This window comes from Bufo bufo, chromosome 5 (assembly GCF_905171765.1).
Source record: "Bufo bufo chromosome 5, aBufBuf1.1, whole genome shotgun sequence".
NCBI lineage: Eukaryota > Metazoa > Chordata > Amphibia > Anura > Bufonidae > Bufo > Bufo bufo.
Genome location: NC_053393.1, coordinates 249,478,716 through 249,504,064, shown reverse-complemented (window position 1 = coordinate 249,504,064; position 25,349 = coordinate 249,478,716). Strand labels below are relative to the sequence as shown.

General features: G+C 43.2%; 1 protein-coding gene across 1 annotated transcript in view; it reads right to left on the bottom strand.

Annotated features, from left to right (window-relative positions):
• The window catches only part of LOC121002046 (aromatic-L-amino-acid decarboxylase-like), a 320,554-nt gene extending 296,731 nt beyond the window's left edge, over positions 1 to 23,823 (bottom strand). Inside the window, exon 1 of the mRNA XM_040433347.1 lies at positions 23,793 to 23,823. The gene's annotated coding sequence lies outside the window, so the exon portion shown is untranslated. The remainder of the gene's footprint in view (positions 1 to 23,792) is intronic.
• Positions 23,824 to 25,349: the final 1,526 nt, after the last annotated feature.

The following is a 25,349-nucleotide window of genomic DNA, read 5'->3' as shown; positions in this document are numbered from 1 at the left end:
GGATTGATGACGGACAAGATCCTGTAAGGCCCAATAAACTTAGGACCCAACTTCCAGGAGGGAACCTTCAATTTGATATTCTTAGTAGACAACCACACCAGATCACCCACATTCAGGTCCAGACCAGGCACACGTCTCTTATCCGCCACACGCTTATATCTCTCACTCATGCTCTTTAGATTACCCTGAATCTTTTGCCAAATAGATGACAAAGACGAGGAAAATCTCTCCTCATCAGGTAAACCAGAAGACCCCTCTCCAGAGAATGTCCCAAACTGCGGATGAAACTCTAATGCACCAAAAAATGGTGACTTATCAGAGGACTCCTGGTGACGGTTATTTAAAGCAAACTCAGCAAGGGACAAAAAAGAACACCAATCCTCCTGATTCTCTGTCACAAAACAGCGCAGATATGTCTCCAGATTCTGATTGACGCGCTCCGTCTGGCCATTCGATTGCGGGTGAAAAGTAGAAGAGAACGACAAGATAACCCCCAAGCGAGAACAGAAAGCCTTCCAGAATCTGGAAACAAACTGCGTGCCCCTATCAGAGACTATGTCTGAAGGAATGCCATGCAATTTGACAATGTGATCAACAAATGCAACAAATTTTAGCATTGGGTATAACCCAGGAAAGGGAATGAAATGCGCCATTTTGCTAAAACGGTCCACCACCACCAGAATCATTCACCGAGGAACGAGGCAGGTCCGTAATGAAGTCCATGGACAGATGCGTCCAAGGACGGGAAGGAATGGGTAACGGGAGGAGAGGACCCGATGGCCGTGAATGAGGGACCTTGGCACAAGCGCAGGTCTCGCAGGCTGCCACAAAACCCTCAATCGTATTACGAAGAACCGGCCACCAGAAACTCCGAGCAATGAGATCCACTGTGACTCTACCCCCCGGGTGCCCAGCAAGGACAGTATCGTGGTGCTCCTTAAAAACCTTGTGTCGTAAAGCGAGAGGCACAAACAACCTCCCAGGAGGACAAAGATCAGGAGCCTCTGCCTGGGCTGCCTGAACCTCTGCCTCCAAATCAAGGTAAAGAGCAGAGACGACCACCCCTTCAGCCAAAATGGGACCCGGGTCTTCAAAGTTCCCCCCCTCCAGGAAAGCAACGTGACAGGGCATCAGCCTTCACATTTTTAACCCCAGAGAGGAACGTGACAACAAAATTAAACCTAGAAAAGAATAAAGACCATCTGGCCTGTCTCGGGTTCAGACGCTTGGCCAGATTCTTATGGTCGGTAAACACGGTAATAGGGTGTCTGGCTCTCTCTAGCCAATGGCGCCATTCCTCAAAAGCTAATTTGATGGCCAACAACTCCCTATCTCCCACATCGTAATTTCTCTCTGCAGAGGAGAGTTTCCTTGAGAAAAAGCACACGGTCACCATTTGGCAGGAGAGGGACCCTGAGACAAGACCGCACCCACACCCACCTCAGAAGCGTCCACCTCAACAATGAAAGGTAGAGAGATATCAGGTTGTACCAAGATGGGAGTGGAAGCAAAACTCTCTTTGATACTAGAAAAGGCCTTAACCGCATCTACCGACCAGGAGGAAAAATCTACCCCCTTTTTAGTCATATCAGTGAGTGGCTTAACAACAGAGGAATAATTCAAAATGAACTTTCTGTAATAATTGCCAAAACCCAAAAACCGCATCAGCGCCTTCTGATTCTCAGGAAGCTCCCAATCAAGCACAGCGCGGACCTTCTCAGGGTCCATTCGAAAACCAGAAGCGGAGAGAAGAAAACCCAGAAATTGAATCTCTGGAACCGCAAACACACATTTTTCCAGTTTAGCGTACAATTTATTCTCCCGTAGAATGAGCAAGACCTGACGTAGGTGGTCCCTATGAGTTTTGAAATCAGGAGAAAAAATCTAAATGTCATCTAGATACACCAGTACAAATTTCCCCATTAAATGATAAAAAATGCTGTTCACAAAATGTTGGAAGACGACTGGAGCATTCATCAAACCAAAGGGCAGAACCAAATTCTCGAAATGGCCCTCAGGGGTATTGAAGGCCGTCGTCCATTCGTCCCCTTCCCTGACCCTTACTAGGTTGTATGCCCCTCTTAAATCCAACTTAGAAAAAACTTTAGCCCCAACAATCTGGTTCAACAGGTCCGGGATCAGAGGAAGCGGATAAGGGTCACGAATTGTGATACAGTTCAGCATCCTGAAATCCAGACATGGTCTTAAAGAACCATCTTTTTTCTTAACAAAGAAAAAACCAGCGGCAACAGGGGACTTCGAGGGTCGGATGTGTCCCTTTCTCAGGCTCTCAGAGATATAAGTACGCATAGCGACTCTTTCAGGTTGGGAGAGATTGTATAAACGTGATTTTGGCAGCTTGGCGCCTGGGATGAGATTAACCACCTCAGGACCGCCGTACGCAGGATTGCGTCTTTGCGGCGGCCCTGCTCTTCTGGGTGGACGCGCCGGTGCGTCCTCTCGCGAGACGCGAGATTTCCTGTGAACGCGCGCACACAGGCGCGCGCGCTCACAGGAACGGAAGGTAAGAGAGTTGATCTCCAGCCTGCCAGCGGCGATCGTTCGCTGGCAGGCTGGAGATGTGTTTTTTTTAACCCCTAACAGGTATATTAGACGCTGTTTTGATAACAGCGTCTAATATACCTGCTACCTGGTCCTCTGGTGGTCCCCTTTGTTTGGATCGACCACCAGAGGACACAGGTAGCTCAGTAAAGTCCCACCAAGCACCACTACACTACACTACACCCCCCCCCCGTCACTTATTAACCCCTTATTAGCCCCTGATCACCCCATATAGACTCCCTGATCACCCCCCTGTCATTGATTACACCCCTGTCATTGATCAACCCCCTGTAAAGCTCCATTCAGATGTCCGCATGATTTTTACGGATCCACTGATGGATGGATCGGATCCGCAAAACGCATACGGGCGTCTGAATGAAGCCTTACAGGGGCGTGATCAATGACTGTGGTGATCACCCCATATAGACTCCCTGATCACCCCCCTGTCATTGATTACCCCCCTGTCATTGATTACCCCCCTGTCATTGATTACCCCCCTGTAAAGCTCCATTCAGATGTCCGCATGATTTTTACGGATGCACTGATAGATGGATCGGATCCGCAAAATGCATCCGGACGTCTGAATGAAGCCTTACAGGGGCGTGATCAATGACTGTGGTGATCACCCCATATAGACTCCCTGATCACCCCCCTGTCATTGATTACCCCCCTGTCATTGATTACCCCCCTGTAAAGCTCCATTCAGATGTCCGCATGATTTTTACGGATGCACTGATAGATGGATCGGATCCGCAAAATGCATCCGGACGTCTGAATGAAGCCTTACAGGGGCGTGATCAATGACTGTGGTTATCACCCCATATAGACTCCCTGATCACCCCCCTGTCATTGATCACCCCCCTGTAAAGCTCCATTCAGATGTCCGCATGATTTTTACGGATGCACTGATAGATGGATCGGATCCGCAAAACGCATCCGGACGTCTGAATGAAGCCTTACAGGGGCGTGATCAATGACTGTGGTGATCACCCCATATAGACTCCCTGATCACCCCCCTGTCATTGATTACACCCCTGTCATTGATTACCCCCCTGTAAAGCTCCATTCAGATGTCCGCATGATTTTTACGGATGCACTGATAGATGGATCGGATCCGCAAAACGCATCCGGACGTCTGAATGAAGCCTTACAGGGGCGTGATCAATGACTGTGGTGATCACCCCATATAGACTCCCTGATCACCCCCCTGTCATTGATTACACCCCTGTCATTGATCACCCCCCTGTAAAGCTCCATTCAGACGTCCGCATGATTTTTACGGATCCACTGATAGATGGATCGGATCCGCAAAACGCATCCGGACGTCTGAATGAAGCCTTACAGGGGCATGATCAATGACTGTGGTGATCACCCCATATAGACTCCCTGATCACCCCCCTGTCATTGATTACCCCCCTGTAAAGCTCCATTCAGATGTCCGCATGATTTTTACGGATGCACTGATAGATGGATCGGATCCGCAAAACGCATCCGGACGTCTGAATGAAGCCTTACAGGGGCGTGATCAATGACTGTGGTGATCACCCCATATAGACTCCCTGATCACCCCCCTGTCATTGATTACACCCCTGTCATTGATCACCCCCCTGTAAAGCTCCATTCAGACGTCCGCATGATTTTTACGGATCCACTGATAGATGGATCGGATCCGCAAAACGCATCCGGACGTCTGAATGAAGCCTTACAGGGGCATGATCAATGACTGTGGTGATCACCCCATATAGACTCCCTGATCACCCCCCTGTCATTGATTACCCCCCTGTAAAGCTCCATTCAGATGTCCGCATGATTTTTACGGATGCACTGATAGATGGATCGGATCCGCAAAACGCATCCGGACGTCTGAATGAAGCCTTACAGGGGCGTGATCAATGACTGTGGTGATCACCCCATATAGACTCCCTGATCACCCCCCTGTCATTGATTACACCCCTGTCATTGATCACCCCCCTGTAAAGCTCCATTCAGACGTCCGCATGATTTTTACGGATCCACTGATAGATGGATCGGATCCGCAAAACGCATCCGGACGTCTGAATGAAGCCTTACAGGGGCATGATCAATGACTGTGGTGATCACCCCATATAGACTCCCTGATCACCCCCCTGTCATTGATTACCCCCCTGTAAAGCTCCATTCAGATGTCCGCATGATTTTTACGGATGCACTGATAGATGGATCGGATCCGCAAAACGCATACGGACGTCTGAATGAAGCCTTACACGGGCATGATCAATGACTGTGGTTATCACCCCATATAGACTCCCTGATCACCCCCCTGTCATTGATCAACCCCCTGTCATTGATCACCCCCCCCTGTCATTGATCACCCCCCTGTCATTGATCACCCCTCTGTAAGGCTCCATTCAGACATTTTTTTGGCCCAAGTTAGCGGAATTTTTATTTATTTTTCTTACAAAGTCTCATATTCCACTAACTTGTGTCAAAAAATAAAATCTCACATGAACTCACCATACCCCTCACGGAATCCAAATGCGTAAAATTTTTTAGACATGTATATTCCAGACTTCTTCTCACGCTTTAGGGCCCCTAGAATGCCAGGGCAGTATAAATACGCCACATGTGACCCCATTTCGGAAAGAAGACACCCCCAGGTATTCCGTGAGGGGCATATTGAGTCCATGAAAGATTGAAATTTTTGTCCCAAGTTAGCGGAACGGGAGACTTTGTGAGAAAAAAATAAAAAATATCAATTTCCGCTAACTTGTGCCAAAAAAAAAAAATTTCTATGAACTCGCCATGCCCCTCATTGAATACCTTGGGGTGTCTTCTTTCCAAAATGGGGTCACATGTGGGGTATTTATACTGCCCTGGCATTCTAGGGGCCCCAAAGCGTGAGAAGAAGTCTGGTATCCAAATGTCTAAAAATGCCCTCATAAAATGAATGTGGGCCCCTTTGCGCATCTAGGCTGCAAAAAAGTGTCACACATGTGGTATCGCCGTACTCAGGAGAAGTTGGGGAATGTGTTTTGGGGTGTCATTTTACATATACCCATGCTGGGTGAGAGAAATATCTTGGTCAAATGCCAACTTTGTATAAAAAAATGGGAAAAGTTGTCTTTTGCCAAGATATTTCTCTCACCCAGCAAGGGTATATGTAAAATGACACCCCAAAACACATTCCCCAACTTCTCCTGAATACGGCGATACCACATGTGTGACACTTTTTTGCAGCCTAGGTGGGCAAAGGGGCCCATATTCCAAAGAGCACCTTTAGGATTTCACAGGTCATTTACCTACCTAACACACATTAGGGCCCCTGGAAAATGCCAGGGCAGTATAACTACCACACAAGTGACCCCATTTTGGAAAGAAGACACCCCAAGGTATTCCGTGAGGGGCATGGCGAGTTCCTAGAATTTTTTATTTTTTGTCACAAGTTAGTGGAAAATGCTGATTTTTTTTTTTTTTTTTTATACAAAGTCTCATGTTCCACTAACTTGTGACAAAAAATAAAAACTTCCATGAACTCACTATGCCCATCAGCGAATACCTTGGGGTCTCTTCTTTCCAAAATGGGGTCACTTGTGGGGTAGTTATACTGCCCTGGCATTCTAGGGGCCCAAATGTGTGGTAAGGAGTTTGAAATCAAATTCTGTAAAAAATGACAAGTGAAATCCGAAAGGTGCTCTTTGGAATATGGGCCCCTTTGCCCACCTAGGCTGCAAAAAAGTGTCACACATCTGGTATCTCCGTACTCAGGAGAAGGTGGGGAATGTGTTTTGGGGTGTCATTTTATATATACCCATGCTGGGTGAGAGAAATATCTTGGCAAACGACAACTTTTCCCATTTTTTTATACAAAGTTGGCATTTGACCAAGATATTTATCTCACCCAGCATGGGTATATGTAAAAAGACACCCCAAAACACATTCCTCAACTTCTCCTGAATACAGAGATACCAGATGTGTGACACTTTTTTGCAGCCTAGGTGGGCAAAGGGGCCCATATGCCAAAGAGCACCTTTCGGATTTCACAGGTCAATTTTTACAGAATTTGATTTCAAACTCCTTACCACACATTTGGGCCCCTAGAATGCCAGGGCAGTATAACTACCCCACAAGTGACCCCATTTTGGAAAGAAGAGACCCCAAGGTATTCGCTGATGGGCATAGTGAGTTCATGGAAGTTTTTATTTTTTGTCACAAGTTAGTGGAATATGAGACTTTGTATGAAAAAAAAAAAAAAAAAAAAAATCATCATTTTCCACTAACTTGTGACAAAAAATAAAAAATTCTAGGAACTCGCCATGCCCCTCACGGAATACCTTGGGGTGTCTTCTTTCCAAAATGGGGTCACTTGTGGGGTAGTTATACTGCCCTGGCATTCTAGGGGCCCAAATGTGTGGTAAGGAGTTTGAAATCAAATTCAGTAAAAAATGACAAGTGAAATCCGAAAGGTGCTCTTTGGAATATGGGCCCCTTTGCCCACCTAGGCTGCAAAAAAGTGTCACACATCTGGTATCTCCGTACTCAAGAGAAGGTGGGGAATGTGTTTTGGGGTGTCATTTTATATATACCCATGCTGGGTGAGAGAAATATCTTGGCAAAAGACAACTTTTCCCATTTTTTTATACAAAGTTGTCATTTGACCAAGATATTTATCTCACCCAGCATGGGTATATGTAAAAAGACACCCCAAAACACATTCCTCAACTTCTCCTGAGTACGGGGATACCAGATGTGTGACACTTTTTTGCAGCCTAGGTGGGCAAAGGGGCCCATATTCCAAAGAGCACCTTTCGGATTTCACAGGTCATTTTTTACTGAATTTGATTTCAAACTCCTTACCACACATTTGGGCCCCTAGAATGCCAGGGCAGTATAACTACCCCACAAGTGACCCCATTTTGGAAAGAAGAGACCCCAAGGTATTCGCTGATGGGCATAGTGAGTTCATAGAACTTTTTATTTTTTGTCACAAGTTAGTGGAATATGAGACTTTGTAAGAAAAAAAAAAAAAAATCATCATTTTCCGCTAACTTGTGACAAAAAATAAAAAGTTCTATGAACTCACTATGCCCATCAGCGAATACCTTAGGGTGTGTACTTTCAGAAATGGGGTCATTTGTGGGGTGTTTGTACTGTCTGGCCATTGTAGAACCTCAGGAAACATGACAGGTGCTCAGAAAGTCAGAGCTGCTGCAAAAAGCGGAAATTCACATTTTTGTACCATAGTTTGTAAACGCTATAACTTTTACCCAAACCATTTTTTTTCTACCCAAACATTTTTTTTTTATCAAAGACATGTAGAACTATAAATTTAGAGCAAAATTTCTATATGGATGTCGTTTTTTTTGCAAAATTTTACAACTGAAAGTGAAAAATGTCATTTTTTTGCAAAAAAATCGTTAAATTTCGATTAATAACAAAAAAAGTAAAAATGTCAGCAGCAATGAAATACCACCAAATGAAAGCTCTATTAGTGAGAAGAAAAGGAGGTAAAATTCATTTGGGTGGTAAGTTGCATGACCGAGCAATAAACGGTGAAAGTAGTGTAGGTCAGAAGTGTAAAAAGTGGCCTGGTCTTTCAGGGTGTTTAAGCACTGGGGGCTGAGGTGGTTAATAGGGCAATCGTACTCCCGGTGAGGGGGCAGCTCCTCGACACCACTCTCTGAAAACACATCCGAAAATTCAGAGAGAAAATATGGTACAGTCTTGGTAGAAACCTCTGAAAGAGACGCATAGAGGCAATTCTCTCTGCAAAAGTCACTCTAACCATTTATTTGCCTTGCTTGCCAATCAATGGTAGGGTTATGTTTAGTGAGCCAGGGTAGCCCCAACACTAGAGGAGTAGGTAATCAGCTTAGGACGAAACATGACATATCCTCAACATGAGCATCACCCACAGTCAAACGGATATTGTGAACTATGCCCTTTAACGATTTTTGAGAAAGTGGAGCAGAATCGATAGCAAAAACAGGTATATCCTTTCCCAAAGTGCATACCTGGAAACCATGTGTTATAGCAAATTGATTATCAATGAGATTGACAGCTGCTCCACTATCTACAAAAATCTCACAAATAATGTTCTTGCTATCTAGCGCCACCCTGGCAGGTAGGACAAAACGGGAACTACAAGCAAATGGCAAGCCTTCAATTTCCACATCAACCTTGCCGATAGTAAAAGATGGAAAGTTTTTAGAGGGTTTTTTCTTTTTGTTTCTTTATTACTCTCAGAAAACTCCCTGAATCTCCTAGAGGGGCAAACATTTGCCAAATGATTTATACCCCCACAACAGAAACAAACCCTCCTCTGAGAGCTGAATCCTCTACTATCAGAGGCAAGCAAACCCAGCTGCATGGGCTCCTGCTCAGAGGGAATTGAGAGAGACTGAGGCCCCTGCGCACTGAATGAGACCGCCCCACTGTCCTTGGACTGAATATGACAGGAAGGAGTGGTCTCTCCTCTCTCTCTAAGACGCCTCTCAATACGAACAGCTAGAGACATGGCAGACTCCAACGAGGTAGGTCTCTCATGAAAGGCGCATCTTTCAATCCCTCCGAAAGACCATGGCAAAATTGACTTCGGAGTGCAGCATCATTCCAACCAGTATCAGCTGCCCATCTCCGAAATTCTGAACCATATATCTCTGTGGACTGTTTACCCTGGCATAAAAGACGCAGTTTAGATTCAGCCAGAGCAATACGATCCGGGTCATCATATATCTGCCCCAAGGCTACAAAAAATTCATCCACCGATCAGAGGGACCGTGCCCCCACCGGCAGCGAAAAGGCTTAAGACTGAGCGTTATCCCTGAGCAGCGAGATGATGATCCCCACCCTCTGCTCATCACCAGAGGAATGGGGAAGTAGGCGAAAATGGAGTTTGCAAGCCTCTCTAAAGCAAACAAAATTCTCACTACCCCCGGAGAACGTATCCGGAAGCAAGATCTTAGGCTCGGAACAAACTCCATGAACGCAAGCAGAACCGGTCATCTGAAACTGAGACACAGTTTTACGGAGATCTGATACCTCCAGTGAAAGACCCTGCATGCGGTCAATCAAGGCTGAAACCGGATCCATGCTTAAGACGGTTATGGCGGTTTATAATGTCACGGATGGTGTTGCAGAAAGCTGGAACTTATAAATAAACATCCGACTGGCTTGATCCCAAATTAAGGAGCATATGGGTGAGCCCTATAAAACCCCTAGAGCTCTCCCTGACTGCTAAGCCCATGCAAAGATCTTTATGGTAGAGGATCTTATACTATTTGACACCTGAAAACCCTTTAATAGTGTGGGGACACGACCACCGGCTCCCTGCACTTAATATGGACAGAGTCAGGGTCACCTACAATCAAACCAGCAAGTAAACAGAAATAAAGGAAACAGACTTATTTGAGGAATCAGGAGAAGGAGCATCCAGCAGTGAACAACTCATTCAGGAAGAAGTATAAACCGCAAAGTGAGGCAGTATGGGAGGGAATATAAAGGGAAGCAATCAGTGTAAATAGATGACAGCTGGGAGAAGGAAAGGAGATGAGAAAGTGAAACCAAAACAAAGAGCATCATGCAAGAGGTACAGAATTACGTCTGTCAGATCTTCTCAGAGAGCTGGCGGTGACAAAACTATGCTTTGACAGACACTAAAAAACTTGTCCAGCCACAGCAGTAACCACAGTTTTAGCTGAATATAAATTGTAGGCCTAGTATTTAGGCCCTGGATTAAAGGTATCCTTTTACGGACAGAATTACACTTGGAGATGCACGGTAGCGTGTGAAGTTATTGAGGATGACCCTATCAGCACTTGAATTTGCACCTTGAGTGTAATATACCCTTTTACGGACAGAAATACACTATGAGATGCACAATAGTGCATGCAAATTTAAAGGCTTATGCTTTCAGCAATTGTAATTTAACACTTTGTGTAATATACCCTTTTACGGAAAAAAATACACTTGGAGATGCACGCTGAGTGTAATATACCCTTTTACGGACAGATTTACACTTGGCCTGCAACAGCAGAAACCACTGATTTAGGGTATTGCTATTTTGGCAATTGAATTTCACCCCAGAAAAAAATATATCCTTTGCCAGACAGCAGACAGTATTACACTTGGCTAGCCACAGCTGGAACACCAGATTTAGGGGACTGCTATTTTTGCAAGTGAATTTCACCCCTCAATAAAATATAGAAAATTCTATCCTGAGTTTCTAGGGGTGACAATAAGCACAGCCAAGCCCCTGATGTAGGATATAGCAACAAAAAAAAAATACTATTGATGGTTAAATGGACTTGGTGGCAGCTTGTGCTGGCGCACCACAAGACACAAAATGGCCACCAATCACCCCAGAAAAAAGTGACAGAAAAACGCTCTGGGCAGCCTAAAAACAGTGAGTAATTAACTAGCAGAAGTTGAATGATTCACAGCTGTAGATCGATCACTTGATTAAGTGTTTTTGCTGAGTTAATCCATGCCTAATCTCGCCCTAACAGCAGCTGCATCCTCTCCCTACACTGATCAGAGCAGAGTGACGTGCGGCGCTACGTGACTCCAGCTTAAATAGAGGCTGGGTCACATGCTGCACTGGCCAATCACAGCCATGCCAATAGTAGGCATGGCTGTGATGGCCTCTTGGGGCAAGTAGTATGACGCTTGTTGATTTTCTGCTTTGCAGCCTTTCAAAAAGCGCCAAGAAGGCGCCGAACACCGAACCCGAACTTTTACGTAAATATTCGGGTTCGCTCATCTTTACTCTTAACCCTCTGTATGTATGCCATTGGCAGAAGAGACTCTGTAGTCATTGCGAGAACTTTTCTGGGGCAAATGTGGAAGAAAAAAAGTGAACAACTCCAGTCAGAGAAAGATCATTTGTCAGTGACTGGATTATATAATTTATTCTGTGTCTGCACCTTGTAAAATGTTTTAAAATGTATTTTATTAGAAAGTAAGGTAGCTTTCGATTAAAGGGGTTATCCCATGACTAATGTAAAAATTGAAAATCAGACATTATATAGCACATGACCGTCTAAAACAAAGCTAGAACCAGCCCTGTACCTCACATGGATCCAGAGATCTCCCCATTCATTGCTCTGCTAGATTTATATCAAGCTGACAGCTCAAGAGGAGTGTCTTTTCTGCTGAAGCTAAAGGGGTGTGTCTCCGCTCTCCCTATCACAGCTCAGGAGGCAGTTGAAGGATGAAACTGAGCATGTGCGGCCTTCTCAGTGAGCAGGTCAAAGACATAAGAAAAAAACAAACAGCAGGTTGCGCTGTACAGATACATTTTATTGAATAACTCAGTGGCTATGCTAAATTTGTAATCACACGCAATTACAAAAGTATTCAGCTGCAGGTGCTGGTTTGAAAACTGTAGAATATTTTTTGTGGGTCAAACCCTTTAATTCTTTAAAAAGGGTGATCCATTTACCTAATCTTCCTAGGGCACCAAAGTACCTTGTCCTGGCCCTGCTCTGACAGCACATGTTGCATTGTGACCTGACTTACCAGTCCGGATCTGACCTGAATCAGCAGCTTCACCAGTCCAGACTGCATTCCAGCACTGTGAAGATCTGCCAAAGGCCCTGATTGCACTCTGCCACAGTGAGAGCCGGCAACAGCAGCACACACAGTAAGTCAGCTCTGGTCGGGGGGAAAGGGGAAGAGGGTGAAACAGCAGCACACACTGTTCATGGGGGGTATAGCACACTAGCAGCAACCAGATTCTGGTATTCTGTTCCAGCATAGGAACAGAATAGCAGAATCTCTGAATCTGTCATATGTTAAACACCAACTGCGCCCACCAGATTCTATTCACAATATTAGGGTCCTTTAGGATCTGGCGTGAGTGCAGACATTTTGCCTTCTAAAATACTGCTGCATGCTGCATTCTTTTCCCTTTTAATTTTACCAGAGTCTGCAATGAAGGCTCCTTCTGGAATCTCTGCAGCAGATGTGCATGTAGCCTAAGTGGTGCTATGACTGGCTCATAATACTTCAGTGGCAGTGCAGTTCATATGTAGGCTCATAGGATTGCAGATACAGTTCATGGGAGAACTTGATGAAACTGTAGTAGTTCATGATGGTGGGTGAGAGGAGGTAGGTGGTAAACTTGTAGCAGTTCATGAATGGGGTGATGGAAGTTTGCCGATAATGGTCCCTTTACATGGGACGACCAATATCTGCTAATCGCCATAGGCGTGCGCACGGGGTGTGCCGGGTGTGCCTGGGAACACCCTAATCAAGCCTGCTGGCCGGCGAATACTAATGAAGCACTTCCATTTTGGAAGCGCTAATTAGTACCGCAGGAGCAGGAACGCTATGTACTCACTGCTTCCTGGTCCTCGGCTGTCAGGCTGCGCACAGCGTGAGGCGCTTTGTGACGTCACGCTGTGCGCACCAGTTCAGAGCACAGCCGACAGCAGGAGGAAGAGGATTGAGGGCGGCGAGGAGCGGCAGCGTCCAGGATCAGAGAGGTAAGTGTCTTTCTATTTTTATAAAAAATGAGGCTGCTGGTGGCCTAATGGAGGCTAATAAGAGGCATAATGGGGGCTAATGAGGCATATGAGGAGAGGCATATGGGGTTAATGAGGCTGCAGAGCAGAGTGACGTGCAGGCGCTACGTGACTCCAGCTTAAATAGAGGCTGGGTCACATGCTGCACTGGCCAATCACAGCCATGCCAATAGTAGGCATGGCTGTGATGGCCTCTTGGGGCAAGTAGTATGACGCTTGTTGATTTTCTGCTTTGCAGCCTTTCAAAAAGCGCCAAGAAAGCGACGAACACCGAACCCGAACTTTTACGTAAATATTCGGGTTCGCTCATCTTTACTCTTAACCCTCTGTATGTATGCCATTGGCAGAAGAGACTCTGTAGTCATTGCGAGAACTTTTCTGGGGCAAATGTGGAAGAAAAAAAGTGAACAACTCCAGTCAGAGAAAGATCATTTGTCAGTGACTGGATTATATAATTTATTCTGTGTCTGCACCTTGTAAAATGTTTTAAAATGTATTTTATTAGAAAGTAAGGTAGCTTTTGATTAAAGGGGTTATCCCATGACTAATGTAAAAATTTAAAATCAGACATTATATAGCACATGACCGTCTAAAACAAAGCTAGAACCAGCCCTGTACCTCACATGGATCCAGAGATCTCCCCATTCATTGCTCTGCTAGATTTATATCAAGCTGACAGCTCAAGAGGAGTGTCTTTTCTGCTGAAGCTAAAGGGGTGTGTCTCCGCTCTCCCTATCACAGCTCAGGAGGCAGTTGAAGGATGAAACTGAGCATGTGCGGCTTTCTCAGTGAGCAGGTCAAAGAAATAAGAAAAAAACAAACAGCAGGTTGCGCTGTACAGATACATTTTATTGAATAACTCAGTGGCTATGCTAAATTTGTAATCACACGCAATTACAAAAGTATTCAGCTGCAGGTGCTGGTTTGAAAACTGTAGAATATTTTTTGTGGGTCAAACCCTTTAATTCTTTAACCCCTTAAGGACACATGACGTATGGGTACGGCATGTTTCCCGAGTCCTTAAGGACACATGACGTACCGGTACGTCATGTGTTGTTCCGATCACTGCCGCCCGGCCGGCTGTGATCGGAACAAGGTGCCTGCTCAAATCATTGAGCAGGCACCTCGGCTAAATGCGCGGGGGGGTCCCGTGACCCCCCCCATGTCCGCGATCGCAACAAACCGCAGGTCAATTCAGACCTGCGGTTTGTTGCGCTTTCTGCTGTTTCTGATCGCTGCGGTCCCTGACCGCGGCGATCAGAAACTTTAGTGTGCCGAAAATATATTTTTATCACCCCCCCCTGCACCTCTGAATGATTTTAGCCCGGTGGGAGGTGCAGGGGGGGTGTTGCGGGCGGTGGGGGCGGTGCGGGAGGCGGGCGGTGCGGCAGGCGGGATCGCGATCCCCCGCCCGCCTCCCATTGAATAATCGTTGGTGTAGAGTGGGTATACCAGGGTGCCAGCACATTGCTGGCACCCTGGTATAAACGGCTGACATCAGTGATGCGATGTCAGCCGTTTAACCCTTTCCATACAGCGGTCCGTACGGACCGCTGTATGGAAAAAGTTAACAGTAAGAGGGAGCTCCCTCCCTCTCCGATCGGGGGGCTGCTGTGCCTTTGCAGCCCCCCGATGGGGAGGGAGAGAGCCCCCAGAGAGCCCCCCGCCAGATCCCATCCTTACCCTTCCCCGTCTGCGCAGTTCTGAGCAGACGGGGAAGGTTCCCATGGCAACAGGACGCCTCTCAGGCGTCCTGCTGTCCATGGTGCTGAACAGATCTGTGCTGAAAGCATAGATCTGTTCAGTGTAAGTAAAATACAGTACAGAACAATATATATTGTACTGTACTGTATTATACAGACATCAGACCCACTGGATCTTCAAGAACCAAGTGGATCTGGGTAAAAAAAAAAGTGAAAAAAAGTGAAAAAAAAGTAAAAATCAAAAAACACATTTATCACTGATTAAAAATTAAAAAAATAACATTCCCTACACATGTTTGGTATCGCCGCGTCCGTAACGACCTGATCTATAAAACGGTCATGTTACTTTACCCGAACGGTGAACGCCATAAAAATAAAAAATAAAAAACTATGATGAAATTGAAATTTTGCTCACCTTACTTCCCAAAAAAAGGTAATAAAAGTGATCAAAAAAGTCGCATGTACGCCAAAATTGTAGCAATCAAACCGTCATCTCATCCCGCAAAAAATAAGACCCTACTTAAGATAATCACCCAAAAACTGAAAAAACTATGGCTCTTAGACTATGGAGACACTAAAACATAATTTTTTTTGTTTCAAAAATGAAATCATTGTGTAAAACTTACATAAATAAAAAAAAAGTACACATATTAGGTATTGCCGCGTCCGTATCGACCGACTCTATAAAAATATCACATGACCTAACCCCTCAGGTGACCACCGTAAAAAAAAAAAAAAAAAAAAATGTGTAAAAAAAGCAATTTTTTGTCATCTTACATCGCAAAAAGTGTAATAGCAAGCGATCAAAAAGTCATATGCACCCCAAAATAGTGCCAATCAAACTGTCATCTCCTCCCGCAAAAAATGAGACCCTACTTAAGATAATCGCCCAAAAACTGAAAAAACTATGACTCTTAGACTATGGAGACACTAAAACTTTTTTTTGTTTTAAAAATGAAATCATTGGGTAAAACTTACATAAATTAAAAAAATGTAATACATATTAGGTATCGCCGCGTCCGTGACAACCTGCTCTATAAAATTACCACATGATCTAACCTGTCAGATGAATGTTGTAAATAACAAAAAAAAAAAACGGTGCCAAAAAAGCTAATTCTTGTTACCTTGCCGCACAAAAAGTGTAATATAGAGCAACCAAAAATCATATGTACCCTAAACTAGTACCAACAATACTGCCACCCTATCCCGTAGTTTCTAAAATGGGGTCACTTTTCTGGAGTTTCTACTCTAGGGGTGCATCAGGGGGGCTTCAAATGGGACATGGTGTCAAAAAAACAGTCCAGCAAAACCTGCCTTCCAAAAACCGTATGGCATTCCTTTCCTTCTGCGCCCTGCCGTGTGCCCGTACAGCGGTTTACGACCACATATGGGGTGTTTCTGTAAACTACAGAATCAGGGCCATAAATAATGAGTTTTGTTTGGCTGTTAACCCTTGCTTTGTAACTGGAAAAAAAATATTAAAATGGAAAATCTGCCAAAAATGTGAAATTTTGAAATTGTGTCTCTATTTTCCATTAAATCTTGTGCAACACCTAAAGGGTTAACAAAGTTTGTAAAATCAGTTTTGAATACCTTGAGGGGTGTAGTTTCTTAGATGGGGTCACTTTTATGGAGTTTCTACTCTAGGGGTGCATCAGGGGGGCTTCAAATGGGACATGGTGTCAAAAAAACAGTCGGCGCACCTTTCACTCTACGCCCCGCTGTGTGGCCATACAGTAGTTTACAGCCACATATGGGGTGTTTCTGTGAACGGCAGAGTCAGGGCAATAAAGATACAGTTTTGTTTGGCTGTTAACCCTTGCTTTGTTAGTGAAAAAAATGGGTTAAAATTGAAAATTAGGCAAAAAAATGAAATTCTCAAATTTCATCTCCATTTGCCAATAACTCTTGTGCAACACCTAAAGTGTTAACGACGTATGTAAAATCAGTTTTGAATACCTTGAGGGGTGTAGTTTCTTAGATGGGGTCACTTTTAGGGAGTTTCTACTCTAGGGGTGCATCAGGGGGCTTCAAATGGGACATGGTGTAAATAAACCAGTCCATAAAAATCAGCCCTCCAAAAACCATACGGCGCACCTTTCACTCTACGCCCCGCTGTGAGGCCGTACAGTAGTTTACGGCCACATATTGGGTGTTTCTGTAAACAGCAGAGTCAGGGCAATAAAGATACAGTCTTGTTTGGCTGTTAACCCTTGCTTTGTTAGTGGAAAAAATGGGTTAAAATGAAAAATTAGACAAAAAAATCAAATTCTCAAATTTCCTCCCCATTTGCCAATAACTCTTGTGCAACACCTAAAGGGTTAACAATGTATGCAAAATCAGTTTTGAATACCTTGAGGGGTGTAGTTTCTTAGATGGGGTCATTTTTGGGTGGTTTCTATTATGTAAGCCTCGCAAAGTGACTTCAAACCTGAACTGGTCCCTAAAAATTGAGTTTTTGTAAATTTCGGAAAAATTTCAAGATTTGCTTCTAAACTTCTAAGCCTTATAACATCCCCAAAAAATAAAATATCATTCCCAAAACAATTCAAGCATGAAGTAGACATATGGGGAATGTAAAGTCATCACAATTTTTTGGGGTATTACTATGTATTACAGAAGTAGAGAAACTGAAACTTTGAAATTTGCTAATTTTTCCAAATTTTTGGTAAATTAGGTATTTTTTTGTGCAAAAAAAATAATTTTTTTGACTTCATTTTACCAGTGTCATGAAGTACAATATGTGACGAAAAAACAATCTCAGAATGGCCTGGATAAGTCAAAGCATTTTAAAGTTATTAGCACTTAAAGTGACACTGGTCAGATTTCCAAAAAATGGCCTGGTCCTTAAGGTGAAAATGAGCCCGGTCCTTAAGGGGTTAAAAAGGGTGATCCATTTACCTAATCTTCCTAGGGCACCAAAGTACCTTGTCCTGGCCCTGCTCTGACAGCACATGTTGCATTGTGACCTGACTTACCAGTCCGGATCTGACCTGAATCAGCAGCTTCACCAGTCCAGACTGCATTCCAGCACTGTGAAGATCTGCCCAAGGCCCTGATTGCACTCTGCCACAGTGAGAGCCGGCAACAGCAGCACACACAGTAAGTCAGCTCTGGTCGGGGGGAAAGGGGAAGAGGGTGAAACAGCAGCACACACTGTTCATGGGGGGTATAGCACACTAGCAGCAACCAGATTCTGGTATTCTGTTCCAGCATAGGAACAGAATAGCAGAATCTCTGAATCTGTCATATGTTAAACACCAACTGCGCCCACCAGATTCTATTCACAATATTAGGGTCCTTTAGGATCTGTCGTGAGTGCAGACATTTTGCCTTCTAAAATACTGCTGCATGCTGCATTCTTTTCCCTTTATTTTTACCAGAGTCTGCAATGAAGGCTCCTTCTGGAATCTCTGCAGCAGATGTGCATGTAGCCTAAGTGGTGCTATGGCTGGCTCATAATACTTCAGTGGCAGTGCAGTTCATATGTAGGCTCATAGGATTGCAGATACAGTTCATGGGAGAACTTGATGAAACTGTAGTAGTTCATGATGGTGGGTGAGAGGAGGTAGGTGGTAAACTTGTAGCAGTTCATGAATGGGGTGATGGAAGTTTGCCGATAATGGTCCCTTTACATGGGACGACCAATATCTGCTGATCGCCATAGGCGTGCGCACGGGGTGTGCCGGGTGTGCCTGGGAATACCCTAATCAAGCCTGCTGGCCGGCGAATACTAATGAAGCACTTCGATTTTGGAAGCGCTAATTAGTACCGCAGGAGCAGGAACGCTATGTACTCACTGCTTCCTGGTCCTCGGCTGTCAGGCTGCGCACAGCGTGAGGCGCTTTGTGACGTCACGCTGTGCGCACCAGTTCAGAGCACAGCCGACAGCAGGAGGAAGAGGATTGAGGGCGGCGAGGAGCGGCAGCGTCCAGGATCAGAGAGGTAAGTGTCTTTCTATTTTTATAAAAAATGAGGCTGCTGGTGGCCTAATGGAGGCTAATAAGAGGCATAATGGGGGCTAATGAGGCATATGAGGAGAGGCATATGGGGTTAATGAGGCATATGGGGCTAATGAGAGGAATAATGGGGGCTAATGAGGCATAATGGGGGCTAATGAGAGGCATTATGGGGGCTAATGAGAGGCATAATGGGAACTAATTAGGCATAAGGGCTGATAATGGGGGCTAATGAGGCATAAGGGCTGATGATAGGGGCTAATGAGGCATAAGGGCTGATGATGGGGCTAATGATGCATAATGGGGGCTAACGAGAGGCATAAAGGGGGTTAATTAGAGGCATAATGGGGGCTAATGAGAAGCATAATGGGGGATAATGAGGCAGAAGGGCTGATAATGGGGGCTTATGGCATAAAGGCTATATATATATATATACATACATACACACGCGCGCGTGCGCGCCCGCGAGGTGTGTGTGTTTGTGCTTTAGGGTGCACGCCTATGCCGCCAGATCATACCTAACGAGCGTTACTAGTAGTTACTAGTGACTCCAGTGGCAAAAGTCACCATTTGGACTACACAGCTCCATCCATTGTACAGTGGACGGATGGTTACAACAGCTCTGCTCCCATGTAGGGTGCACTCACACTGCAAATTCCTGTGACTGAAAATCAATTCCATTCATCTGAATGGGACTTGAAGTAATCCATGTGCTTGCTGTGGCATTCAAATGAATGGAACTGATTTTCAGTCGCTAAAGTTTCTGCAGCAAAATCCATAGTGTACGAGTGCACCCTTACAGCTGATCGGAAGAGGTGTGGAGTGTCAAAACCTCCACTCATCAGCTACACACAACTGTGTCTCTGATATGATCTCAGGAGCAAATTAGACATGTTTACTATAATGGGGACATTTATCAAATCAGATATTAGTTTTTGGCTTAAAAATGTTGCAAATCATGTAGATTATGGCATTTTCTGCAACATTTGTGAGCCTCTGCGCTATTCAAAGTGGTCTATATTTAAGAGACAAAAGAGTGATTTTAGACCTGGATTATGGAACATTTACTATATGCGACTTATGCAAAAGTAGCATCTCAATGCCAGGCAACCCCCTGGTGTACTTTAACACATATAGATGTAAACCACATTGTAATCATGCCAAATATATTATTAACCCTTTCTACCCCGGGCCAGTTTTCACCTTCCTGCCCAGGCCATTTTTTGCTAATCGGACGTGTCACTTTATGTGGTAATAACTTTGGAACACTTTTATTTATCCAAGCCATTCAAAGATTTTTTTCTCGTGACACATTGTACTTCATAATAGTCATAAATTTGAGTCAGTATATTTCACCTTTATTTATGAAAAAATCCCAAATTTACCAAAAATTTGGAAAAATTTGCAATTTTCTAAATTTCTATTTTTCTGCTTTTAAAACAGAAAATGATACCTCATAAAATATTTATTACTTAACATTCCCCATATGTCTACTTTATCATGGCATCATTTTGTAAATGTCATTTTATTTTTTTTAGGACGTTAAAAGGCTTAGAATTTTAGAAGCAATTCTTAAAATTTTTAAGAAAATTTTCAAAACCCACTTTTTAAGGACCAGTTCAGGTCTGAAGTCACTTTGTGGGGCTTACATAGTAGAAACCACCCGTAGAAACTACACCCCTCAAGCTACTTAAAACTGATTTTACAAACTTTGTTGACCCTTTAGGTGTTCCACAAGAATTAAAGGAAAATGGAGATGAAATTTAAAAATTTCACTTTTTTGGCAGATTTTCCATTTTAATTTATTTTTTTCTTTAGCACATCGAGGGTTAACAGCCAAACAAAACTCAATATTTATTACCCTGATTCTGCGGTTTACAGAAACACCTCACATGTGCTTGTACACCGAAGGGCGCACTGCAGGGCGCAGAACAAAAGGAACACCATATGGTTTTTGGAAGGCAGATTTTGCTGGACTGGTTTTTAGATGCCATGTCCCAATTTAAGCCCCACTGATGCACCCTTACAGTAGAAACTCCCAAAAACTGACCCCAATTTGGAAACTAGGGGATAAGGTGCCAGTTTTATTGGTACTATTTTGGGGTACATATGATTTTTAATTGCTCTATATTAAGTTTTTTGTGAGGCAAGGTAACCAAAAAATTTTGGCACCGTTTTTATTTTTTTATTTTTTACAACATTCATCTGGTAGATCATGTGCTATTTTTATAGAGCAGGTTGTTATGGACTCAATGATATCAAATATGTCTACTGTCTTTGTTTGTTTGTTTCAGTTTTGCATAATAAAGCATTTTTGAAAAAAAAGTATGTTTTTGAGTCTCCATTTTCTGAAAGCCATATTTTTATTATTTTTCTGCTGATTGTCTTGTGCAGGGGCTTGTTTTTTACAGGAAGAGTTGATGTTTTTATTAGTACCATTTTTGGGTACATATGATTTTTTGATCATTTATTATCACACTTTATGGGGCAAGGTGACCAAAAAATTGGTAATTTTGGCACTGTTTTCATTTATTTATTTTTCCAGCAGTCACCTTAGGGGTTAGGTCATGTGATATTTTTATAGAGCAGATCATTACGAATACCTAATATGTATACTTTTTCTTATTTATTAAAGTTTTACACAATAATAGCAATTTTAAAACCCAAAAAAATGATGTTTTAGTGTATCCATAATCTGAGAGCCATAGCTTTTTTTTTTTTTGACTGATTCTCTTAGGTAGGGTCTCCTTTTTTGTGGAGTGAGGTGATGGTTTTATTGGTACTATTTTGGGGGCATATGCCGTTTTGATCGCTTGGTCTTGCAATTTTTGTGATGTAAGGTGACAAAAAATGGCATTTTTGGCACTGTTTTTTTTTTTTTTTTTTTACGGTGTTTACCTGAGGGGTTAGGTCATGTGGTATTTTTATATAGCAGGTTGTTACAGACGCAGCAATACCTAATATGTCTACTTTTTTTATTTATTTCACTTTAGCACAGCAGTTTTGTTACAGACGCAGCAATACCTAATATGTCTACTTTTTTTATTTATTTCACTTTAGCATAGCAGTTTTGAAGCAAAATCATATTTTAGTGTCTCCATTGTCTGATCGTGATACCTTTTTTTCTTTGACCGATTGTCTTACGTAGGGTCTAATGTTTTGCAGGATGAGGTGACGGTTTGATTAGTACTTTTTTGGGGGGCATACGCCTTTTTGATCGCTTGGTGTTGCAATTTTTGTCATGTTAGGTGACAAAAATTGCTTTTTGTATACAGTTTTTATTTTTTATTTTTTTACGGTGTTGATCTGAGGGGTTAGGTCATGTGATATTTTTATAGAGCTGGTTGTTACGGACACGGCGATACCTAATATGTATACTTTTTTTTATTTATTTCACTTTAACACAATAATAGCATATTTGAAACAAAAAAAAATTATGTTTTAGTGTCTCATGTTCTGAGAGCTATATATTTTTTTATTTTTTGAGTGATTTTCTTATGTAGGGGCTCATTATTTGCAGGATGAGGTGAAGGTTTTATTGGTATCATTTTGTAGGACATACGCCTTTTTGATCGCTTGGTGTTGCACTTTTTGTGATAAGGTGTGTAAGGTGTTTATTCACAGTGTTTACTTTATGTTTTTATGGTGTTTATCGGACATGGTGGATCATGTGATATATTTATAGAGCCGGTCGTTACGGATGCAGCGATACCTAATATGTGTGTTTTTTCTTTTTTTTTTTATATTATAAAATTTAGGGGAAAAGGGGCGTTTTTCTTTTCTCACTTGAAACTTTATTTTTTTATTAAAAACACAGTTTTTTACTTTTTCGAACTTTATTTCTGACTTTTGGGGGTTTGATTACCTCTGCAATGCATTACAATACATCTACATCTGTATTGTAATTTATTGCCTGTTAGTGTATTACACAGAGTAATACACTAACAGGTTGCCTAGGAGACCTAGCCTGAGGCTGAATCTCCTCGGCATCCGTAGAAGGCAGGTCCCGATGCCGTGCAATGCATTGGGCAGCCTCTGCACGGCATCGGGCTGCCTTCTCACCCATCGGGTCCCTGCCACAGCAGCGCGGGGACCCAATGCGCTCCCTCCCGCGGCATAGAAGGGGTTAATGCGCCGGCATTGGTGTTGTCACCGATGCCGGCACATACAGCAGGGGTCCGGCTAACGGGAACAGCCGATCCCCTGCAGCTGATCGGGCAGGCGCAGCTACTGCACCTGCCCAATCAGCGGGCCGTAATAGTACAGCGCTGGGTGGCAAGTCACGTCCCTATGCGCCGTACTATTACGGCGCTGGTCGGGAAGGGGTTAAGGTGCACCATTTCATAAATTTGGCACACAAAGTAAAGACAAACTTAAAACTGACACACAAACAACCACAAATGATATATGTCCCCCAATGATTTTAAAATCATATTTAGTTTTTTCTAAAATGTGATGGTGATTTAGTGTGTAATAACTGTTGAGATATCACATTTTAATACCAAATTTAATCGATTCCCCTTTTGTCCAAAAGAAAAAACAGTTTTAATACTTAATATCTCTGCCTTAGCCGTGTGTGGCAGATTCATGATCAGAATGCATATCCTGTTGACTCTAGACTAGGATGAATACAATTTCAGTTCATAAGTGTTCATGGACTTGGGCTTGTTGTGATTCTTACACCCCACCTGCTCTTCCATCCAACGATTTGCAGTGTTTAAATGTCAACATAAATATATGTTAAACATGTAAAGTAATCAAGTTTTTTTTTCATTCTTTTTTTTTCTTTTTTATTAAGATATGCTTATCAAATAATATTATGCACATATACAATAGAATCATATACAAACTAGCATACTATACATTTATTTATGTACTATGTTTTACTATGTTATTTCCATGTAAATAAGCTGCAATACAGAAAATACTGAGTTCTACCTGTAGAGTCACATATAAATTACAGTAGTGGTTGAAATGAGCAATAAGGCTCAGAGCTACAGTAATCCAGTTATTTGTCTTCTTGGGATTAGATAGACATAAAGCTGCTAGAGGAGAATGTTACTTACAGTTTGCAGAGTAAATCCCCAGGCTCTCCAGTAGCTGCACTCTCACATATGATACACTGGGCAAGCTGTTCACTCTATATAGTCAGCATATCCACCTCCCACTGGCCAATCACAGACACATGCATGTCATTCAACTATCAGCTGCGTCTCTGTAAACTAAGGGCAGTGTATTACCATACCGTATTGTACTGTAGAATCCCAAAGAGATGATTAGCTGAGAGCACTCCAAGGAAATGAAATGGGTAGGAAAAGTAAACTTTGGGATTCACAATCACTCACTGTATGCCTTAAGAGTCTATAGTTCCCTACCACCAAAGAGTGAGTAGTTTGAGACTGAAGATCTATTAAATTAAATGTTCTGGATAAATAGAGCAAAACAGAAGAGTGCAATATTTATAGAATACATTTTTAATCTTGTTCATCAATCAAGTTGCATCAAAGGAGCCTAACAACCTACAAAATGTGTTATACTCGTGAATATATATAACAGCCATGAGTTTGATGTTTGTATTTAGCATGTTTTAAGATGCACACAAATAGTTCCAAATTAAAAGGGTTGTCTCACTTCAGCAAAAAGCATTTATCATGTAGACAAAGCAGGTCATTTATACCCCTTTAGCTGGGGGTGGATGCGCCAAAGTTATGTAGAGGCGCCAGCCTCTACATAACTTCAGCATATCCACCACCTATCTAAATCTATGCCAGCTTCCTTGCTGGCGTAGATTAAACCATTTTCTACATGTGCAGAAAATGATAAATGAGACGGGCCCCTTCCACGCCCACATCACGCCTCCTTTTTAAGACCTGGCATGATCAGGGAAAAGTCGCAGATTGCGTATATCTGTTAGTAAATGACCCCCAAAGTTTATACAAGGCACTTACTAATGTATTGTTATTATCCATATTGCCTCCTTTGCTGGCTTGATTCATTTTTCCATCGCATTGTACACTGCTTGTTTCCAGAGCTTACAACCACCCAGCAGTGGTGGTCGTGTTTCCACACAATAAGGCCTCATGCACACGGACGGTTTTTTTTGCGGTCCGCAAAACGGATTTCAGTTGTTCCGTGTCCGTTTTTTCGTCCGTGGGTCTTCCTTGATTTTTGGAGGATCCACGGACATGAAGAAAAAGTAATTTTGGTGTCCGCCTGGCCATGCGGAGCCAAACGGATCAGTCCTGACTTACAATGCAAGTCAATGGGGACGGATCCGTTTGAGGTTGACACAATATGGTGCAATTGCAAACGGATCCGTCCCTCATTGACTTTCAATGTAAAGTCAGGAGTCCCTATTATACCATCGGATCGGAGTTTTCTCCAATCCGATGGTATATTTTAACTTGAAGCGTCCCCATCACCATGGGAACGCCTCTATGTTAAAATATACCATCGGATTTGAGTTAGATCGTGAAAACTCATATCCGACAGTATATTCTAACACAGAGGCGTTCCCATAGTGATGGGGACGCTTCAAGTTAGAATATACTACGAACTGTGTACATGACTGCCCCCTGCTGCCTGGCAGCACCCGATCTCTTACAGGGGGCTGTGATTTGCAC